This window comes from Mobula birostris, chromosome 13 (assembly GCF_030028105.1).
Source record: "Mobula birostris isolate sMobBir1 chromosome 13, sMobBir1.hap1, whole genome shotgun sequence".
In the NCBI taxonomy this organism is placed as follows: Eukaryota; Metazoa; Chordata; class Chondrichthyes; order Myliobatiformes; family Myliobatidae; genus Mobula; species Mobula birostris.
Genome location: NC_092382.1, coordinates 53807645 through 53816289, shown reverse-complemented (window position 1 = coordinate 53816289; position 8645 = coordinate 53807645). Strand labels below are relative to the sequence as shown.

Sequence of the window (8645 nt, the reverse complement as noted above, 5' to 3'; positions counted from 1 at the left end):
GTAACAGAAATCTCTCATACCTCTGATGATCCCGTACATCGATTCTCCTTCCACCCCAGCGCAGTAAAACAGTGGCTAAGATTGTGTCACTAAATTGAACGTAGATTGTTTTTTACAAGTGGAGTCCTCATGTTGTAATTAATTTTGGAAAGAGCTGACCATCCACTCTCCAAACAGACTGGCCGGAGCTCTCATCATTGAAGCCAATCTGTTCTTTACATAGGTGAACCCAACGTAAAAGAACAGGTCGAGGAGAGAATCTCTCTGCCCACCAAAGTCCGCCCCTCATTGAAACATGCGATAGAAACACCATTACAGTTTCTCCACGTTGCTAAAATTACCTCTGCATTGAACGGAGTCACGTCCACGTTTCACTCACGTAATAAATATGTGCACTGATCTGCCAGCGTAAATTAAAACAATATACTATCCATAATCCCGATAAAACTGTTCCTGCTGTACATGACATTAAATCAAAGGTGGAGTCCCGGCCGATATGCAAGCTATCAGTTACCCAGCGAAACCGCGCGACATGCGATGTACCCAGCATACGCGCCGCGCCGCAAATGCTTGGAGGACAGTATCAAACTCCACCTTCCAGCACCCTGACATGGGGTTAAACTGGAGGAATTATCCATGTCATTGCGGCTGTCGTTACAAGACAAGGTGAGCGCACGGAATGAAAACTGAAAGGTCCGGAAATGGGCAGTTCCTTGGTTACTTTTCACACTAAACTGTTGAAACCTGAAGTTGAGACGATTCCATTCTGGAACAGAATTATAAATCAGTTCTTCCATGTCCAGTGTAATCCGATTTCTGACTTGCTTTACCAAGCTGCTGTTAAAGAATGGAGCCCTCCACCAAATCTACTGACATGCCGATTATCAGATCCTTCAGGCTCTCTGTGACCTGCGACCTCTGATGTGACCGACTCAGCACTGCTGTAAAATGCTCACATTCCCGCTCTCCTGTCACACGGGGCTCGCTTCCTGATGGTTATTGTGATTAATATAATTTTCCATCCAAAAGAGGTTGTTTAATTATCCGCAGATGAGTGGGTCTGGTTCAGATACGACGGAACAGATTGGAAAATGAAGATTAAGATGGAATTAATGAAACATTAGTGTGATTGTGTGTTTAGTAATAGCTCGCGTGTGCACTAGGCGGGGCTAAAAAGACATTGGTTTCTGACTCTACAGATGCTATTTCCTCTTGTTTTCACTACTTCCGTTGTCTATGAATTATTTCCTTCAATTAACGTTCCGGCGAAAGTGACGAGAACGGAAAATTGGCGAAGACTGGCGAAGAACTAATCGATAGCGAGAAATGTCAAAATTACAGCTGAATTATCCTTGAGAGGCGGGGAGCCACCATGTGGTGACTGAAGGACATTGCAGCGGCCGATACGTTTTTTGTTGCAACACACATAAAAGTTGCTGGTGAACGCAGCAGGCCAGGCAGCATCTCTAGGAAGAGAACCAGTCGGATGTTGTTGGATGTTGCGCCCTGACCAAAACATCACAGCAAATTCGTCGTGAATTTAATAAATATGCCCTATAAAGTTGGCCCTTGTTCCTGAAGTGGGAACGAAGAGTGGGCAAAATTTCGTTTTCTATTGCTTGCGGGCAGAAAAAAATTGTCCTTAAGAGCAGAATGAATAAATAGAGAGTCGGAGGTGCAGGGTGTCTGGTCAGTGCTCAAAAGCGTAGAACATTGAGCTCCTGACAGCGTTTCTGTGGTGTAGTGGTTATCACGTTCGCTTTACACGCGAAAGGTCTCCAGTTCAATCCTGGACAGAAACACTCCTTAGGCTCCAGGATTTAGGAGGCATGTGATCTCAAAGATCCCGGGAACTTTTACGTTCGTATTTACATTTATTATCATGGGAATACCCCTGCGGGAAATTGAAAAGGAATGCTCAAAAATCTCGTGCATAATCTACAGAGCAAGGGAATTGGGAACCGTTTTGTTTCGAGACAAGATGATGATGCGAGATCGTATATCGGTATAGAGTTATAGTCAGTATATTTTAATATGTCGGTCTTGCTGAGTACTGATGCAACATGTAACTACTTACGGAATATCCCACGCGTGCATGCAGATGAGTAATTAACCAGTGATGTTTTTCTTTTCTTCGTCGTTAACGTCACGAATAAGTTTATATTTCGGTTTACACTTTGCCCTGTGACTCAACACATAGCTCCCGATGTTCCCTCGGCACCCTGTTACCTCTATTACATTATTAAAACATAAGGGTCAGTTATCCTCATCAAACCGGCCACTGTTACGTACATTATTCAATGTCTTGATGGCGGATTTACCACTGATGTTCCAGTCTGCCCACAGTCGATATAAAATATGTATCACTGAAGTTGCAGAAATGTCAGTCAAAATGTATCCGGAGGTATCAGCAGAATGGAAGGGAGAAAACATAAAACTGTACATCGGAAGTAAAGAGACAGATGGGTGGGGAAATCACGGTTTAATCGGTGCCGCCCACAGTATTCATGCGCTGTATGGAAATTCCTTCAGTTTGTGTCTTACTTGTAGATTCCTCGCCTGCGTGGCCGCGGTTGATGCATTTCACTTACTCGGTCCGGACGTTGTGCCGCTCTTCTGCTGTCTCCGGAATCGGATGACGAGAACATACTCCGCTCGATCTGTCTTTGATATCAGTTCGGTACACTCGAGTATTAATCGACACCGCGCTGTGTTTAAACGTTTCTGACGCGTGTTCTGCAGGAAGGTTTGAAAATCACCTGCTTCGGGATCTGTGCGCTCAACTCCCAGTTCAGAATTTCCGCATGCACCTCCATCCGCCCTTCATCGTTGCGAAGAGACGTAGGCTGAATGGGGAAACTGATAAACATCGCAACTTATAGTGACACTCACACATTTTCCCCTGTAGGCGCATTTGTACTGATCGTTCAAGGAACAGCAGACTTTGGAACAGTTCAGGAGAACTGGAAAATTGGAAATGTCTCTCCACTCTTTAAAGGGAGAGAAACAAAAGACAAGAAATTTTATTCCCATTCCCATTCTGAACACATCTTAATTCCACGTCCCATTCCCATTCTCATGTGTCTATCGACGCCCTCCTCTACTGTCAAGATGAAGCCACACTCAGGTTGGAGGAACAAAACCTTATATTCTGTCCGGGAAGCCTCCAACCTAATTGCATGAACATTGACTTCTCTAACTTCTGCTGACACTCTATCTCCCCCTCTAACCCCATCCGTTATTTATTTTTATACACACATTCTTTCTCTCACTCTCCTTTTTCTCCCTCTGTCCCCCTCACTGTACTCCTTGCCCATCCTCTGTTTCCCCCATCCCCTTTTTTCTTTCTGCCTAGGTCTCCTGTCCCATTATCCTCTCATATCTCTTTTGCCAATCACCCGTCCAGCTCCTGGCTCTATCCCTCCCCCTCCTGTCTTCTCCTATCATTTTGGATCTCCCTCTCCCCCTCCCACTTTCAAATCTCTTACTAGCTCTTCCTTCAGTTAGTCCTGACGAAGGTTCTCGGCCTGAAACGTCGACTGCACCTCTTCCTAGAGATGCTGCCTAGCCTGCTGCGTTCACCAGCAACTTTTATCTGTGTTACAGGAAATGTTAGGCCCGTTAGTCTTCTTCCGTGTTTAGGACGATGTTGCCCATTATTAAGGATGAAATTTCGGGGCACTTCGAGGCACATATTAAAATAGGGCAAAGTCAGCATGGTGTTCCTCAGGGGAAATTTAACCTGACAAATCTGTTGGAATTCCTCGAGGAAATAACAGACAGGATAAATGGAGAAGGGTCAGTGGATGTTGCTGGCCTAGAAAATCAGAAAGAATGTCACAGGGTGCAACTCTTGAGGTTTCTTAACAAGAGGAGAGCCGATGGTATTACGGGAGTTATACTAGCATGGATCGAAGATTGGCTGAATGGCCGGAGGCAGCGAGTGGAATTAAATGGAGCGTTTTTCTTGTCGGCTGCCGGTGACCAGTAGTTGTTTGGACCACTTATTTTCACGTTATATGTCAATAATCTGAATAAGGGGATTGATAGTTTTCTGGCCAGTTTGCAAACGGTATAAATATAGGTTGATGGTTATGTTGTGTGAGTGTTGATCAACAGGAACTTGGCAGAAGGAACTGAACTGATTAGGAGAGAGATGTAAAATTATATTGGGATGTGTATGGTCGTTCACTTAGGCAGAAGCTATAAAGGCGTGGTCTATTTTCTAAACGGTGAGCATGTTCAGAAAACAGATGTGTAGAAGGAAGCGGGAGACCTGGTACAGGATTCCCGAAAGATCAACTTGCAGGTTGGCTCAGTATTAACGAAGGGAAATGCAGTGACAGTTTACATTTCGAGAGAACTGGAAAAGGAAAACAAGGATGTAATGCTGAGTCTTTATAAGGCATTGGTCAGACCGCAGTTGGAATCTATTGAGCAGCGTGTGTTCCTTAACCAAAAGCGGGCGTGCTGGCATTGGAAAGCGCCCAGGAGACATTCGCGAGAATGATCCTGGGAATTACAAGGCGAAATATGCAGAGCGTTTAATGACTTTGGGACTATACTTGCTGTAGTTTCGGAGAATGACGCGGGTATCCCATTGAAACTTATCGAATAATGAAAGGTCTGGAGATAGTGGACATGGAGAGGATGCTTCTTGTCGTGGAGAAGTCTAAGAATAGAGGGAACTAACCCAGAATATAAGGAAGTCATTTTCGAACTGGGGTAAGGAGAGATTTCTGTAGCCTGATGGTTGTGAATTTGTGGAATTTATTGCTACAGATAGCTGTGGAGGCCACTTCATTCGATATATTAACAGTTTCATGATCAGTAAGGGGGTCACATGTGACGAGGAGAAGGCAGGAGAATAGGGTTGAAAGGGATAGTATATCAGCCTGCTGGAATGGCAGAGCAGACCCGATGGGCGGAATGGCCTAATTCCTCTCCAAATGACCAAATTTGGAGACAAATTCCAATTGTGAACATTATTTTTCATGACTCACAAAGCAAACTATCTGGCAAATATTGGAGACTTGGAAGCTTTAAAGTACAGTAATAGTTCAACAGATGGCCCCTCACATAAAGAGGTCTCGACGAGGATGGGATTCGAACCCACGCGTGCTGAGCACAATGGATTAGCAGTCCATCGCCTTAACCTCTCGGCCACCTCGTCTGTTCTTCTGTCTCTTGTGTTACAAAATTCTGAATTTCTTCACAGCACTTAGAAACTCCGCTTATGTTCGAAATATTTGTTTTCAGATACCATTTCTATTTACTTCGTCTGTAATGCTTACCAGAATTTCTGGATATTCGGAAGAAAGACTTAGTGGGATAGGTGCTAACCATAGGGAAAAACAGAACTCGCTATTACTGGCATTTCAGACACCACCGCCGTGCTATGCCGAATTGACCGATTCCGTGTGCTGTTGCTCTAAGAAATAGTGTGTTTTGGGTAGTGCAGTGAGATAAAATTATATCGAATTTAGTAAACGTCTAGTAACTTGTTTATCAAATTGTTTGATTTCAAGAAACACGTATTATTGTAAATTATCATCTGGCTCCAAAACAACGGCGTTTCGTGTATTGGCAATTATGAGAACCCGATAGCTATTAAATTACAGAAACGCTGAAGAGCACTTAGCTCTGTCTGCGGCAGCAGATCTGAATATCCCAACCTTAACCGACACAATGCGTGGCTGCTCGGTTCTGGTATATGCATATGATATATAAAAAGAAATCACGCCCGATGATGTTTTGAATGAACTGGACCGTTTTGCTGATTCCACTCCCAGAATTTAGGGCCGCCTCAAAAGTCAGAGGCGCGTGCCTTTAAGGATGGCTTTTTATGTAAGAGAAACAGAGATACAGAATATTAAATCGTTGTAAATGAAAGTCACAAAATGTAGTGATATGAACAACATTGGCCGAACGTTCATCTGGACGTGTGTAGCAGCATTGGGCCGGTACCGAATTTAAACGAGAGCCGATGGTGGTACGGCCTGGGGGAAGTATCTGAGGGTGAGACCCTCTTAGTGGAAGCTCCAAAATACCACGAGGGAGGGGAGTTGACCGCTGAAGACACCTCGGTGAGAGAGAGGTCGCGGCGACTGGCCCCTGCAGCCGTGAAGGACGTGTGTGTGGATTATAGGACTCTGACAAGGCGCACTGTCATTGACCTGAATACGGGTCTGACGGCCGAAGACGCGATGGTCTGTCTGAATGGTGCGATGTGGTTTAATGTGCTGGATCTGAGGAGTGGATGTTGCCAGATCCCGATGAGTGAGGCCAATGAGGAGAAGACGGCAGTTATAGGTCCCCTAGGATTCTTCCAGTCCGAAAAGATGCCACAGGGCATATCCGGAGCCCTTGCAACCTTCCCGCGGGGGACGGGGGATGTGGACTTGTTTGGAGTTTTGGTGTATTTGGATGATCTCCTAGCATTGGGATTCACCATGGAAAGCTATGAATTGAGGCGAGTGAGGGATCCCGGGCGACTAGGGATAAACTAAGTAAAACTTTCTTTGGACGAATGCCAGCTCTGGAGAAGGACGCAGATCCTGAGTGTTTGGCTGAGAGAGGAGATTTGTACCGCTGAACTGAACGCTCAGAAATGCAGGATGGAGACTGAGTGCTGCAATTTTGGGACAACCATTGAAGGATTGGAGTCCACGCTCATCAAACTGGAAACGGGGAAACGGTATTCCGAGCCGAAACTGCGGTCATTACTGATGAATTAATCCAAAGAGACGCTGCAATGACCAACCTTCGAAAGGATCAGCAGAAGCTCAAGAAATCGACCCAGAACAGATTGGAAGAAGCTGGTGGTGTAATTGCGTCCCAGATAGAGATGGACACGGAGCGTGGGTCAGAACTGCTGCGACTGCGGGTGGAGGTCGAGGAGTCAAAGAGTCAGAGGACGTCTCGATTGCCGGAGGTTGAAGAGGCCGCAGTGGCAGCCCAGGCTAAGTGCTTCCGTTTGGAGAGCATCAAACAGCATTTACCAATCGAGGAAATGGGGAAGAATATGGATTCGAAGGATGGTGTGCTGGTTGTGTGGCACATACTAGGTGAGAGTAAGCGTTCGGCACGGACTAGAAGGGCCGAGATGGACTGGTTCCGTGCTGTAATTGTTATATGGTTAAATGGTTATAGAAGGAGGTGGGACCATGAGGGAGGTGGTAGGCAGCAGGGGGAGGGAGCAGAGTAAAACTGGGATAGGGGAAAGGCTGGGGCAGGAATTTCGGGAAGGTGGGGAATTCAATGTTCATACCAAGGGGCTGGAGACTACCCAGACGGTGTATGAGGTGTTGCTCCTCCAACCTGAGTTTAGCCTCATCATGGCAGTAGAGGTGGCCATGTATGGACATATCCGAATGGGAATGTGAAGCAAAGTTGAAGTGGGTGGCAACCAGGGGATCCTGTCTATTGTGCTCGACGAAGCAGTCCCCCAATCTGCATCGGGTTTCACCGATGTAGAGAAGGCCGCATCGGGAGCACTGGATGCAATAGTTGACCTCTCATGGTATTTTCTAATTCAAATCAGCCCTGTGTTAAATGTTTAACCATCACGGTGACTGAAGGCAGCTGCAGGTTCATGAGGGACTGTTACTGTCAGATTCTGCAGTTCTTGCGGCTGCTTATCGCACCCAGGAGTGAACCCTGGTCACTGAGCATTGGAGGAGTCTGTTCTGCTGATGTTAGCCTTAAACTAGACTGATGTTTAATATTGTGGATCTGTGAAAGATAAATCAGTTCTGTATGAAATCCCGTGTCTCAGGTACTTACTGTATCTACCACACTCACAATGTACACTAGAGAGGTCAGTCGGCCCATCTGGTCCCTGCCCAGGTTTCTGTTCCATATCAGTATATGAAAATCTATCCCTGCCGTTCCCCTCTCACTCTCCCTGTGATGACAGGTTGCAACTAGTTACTACTCCGTGGGATAGGAGATTTTCTTTGAATTTCATGGAATCATAGAAATCTACAGCACATTACAGACCCTTTGGCCCACAATATTGAGTCGACCATGTAACTTACTCTAGAAACTGTCTAGAATTACCCTACTGCATAACCCTCTATTTTCCTAACCTCCATGTATCTATCTAAGAATCTCTTAAAAGACCCTATTGTATCCGCCTCTACCACCATCGCTGGCTGTGCTTTCCACACACACACCACTCTTTGTGTAAAAACTTAGCTCTGACATCTCCTCTGTACCTACTTCCAAGCAGCTTAAACCTATGCCCCCTCGTGTTAGCCGTTTCAGCCCTGGGAAAAGCCTCTGGCTATCCACACGACCAGTGCCTCTCATCATCCTATACACCTGCATGAATTTCCTGCATGCTTCTCTCCAGGCTGAATAAGAAGATGAGCTCACTGTGGTTTTGATGTCCTTTAGAGCTCTGAACTAAGGTGGTTAAACTCCTCCTTCCCCGCTCTTTTCAACGTTTTCTGTCATTTTCACTCATTTCAAAGGACTGTGCCATAGACAGCTGGGTTGCTGCAATGCACCTCTAAAGTCTGACAGCAGACCAGCGAGTGAATTTTCGATGGAGCAGAGACAGAAACCAAAGAGTTTCCAGCCTGAGTCAGGGCTTTGGGGCTCCAGAAAGAGATGGGGTCTAGAGTTTATGAGGAGGAGGA

The 8645-nt window shown here is 45.8% G+C and overlaps 2 non-coding genes across 2 annotated transcripts; one reads left to right on the top strand and one right to left on the bottom strand.

Moving 5' to 3' along the window:
• The first annotated feature begins 1729 nt into the window (after nt 1–1729).
• Nucleotides 1730–1802, top strand: trnav-uac (transfer RNA valine (anticodon UAC)). The gene has a single exon. It is a non-coding gene; the product is annotated as a tRNA-Val (tRNA).
• A 3289-nt stretch (nt 1803–5091) lies between these two features.
• trnas-gcu (transfer RNA serine (anticodon GCU)) lies at nt 5092–5173 on the bottom strand. Its single transcript has one exon. It is a non-coding gene; the product is annotated as a tRNA-Ser (tRNA).
• Nucleotides 5174–8645: the final 3472 nt, after the last annotated feature.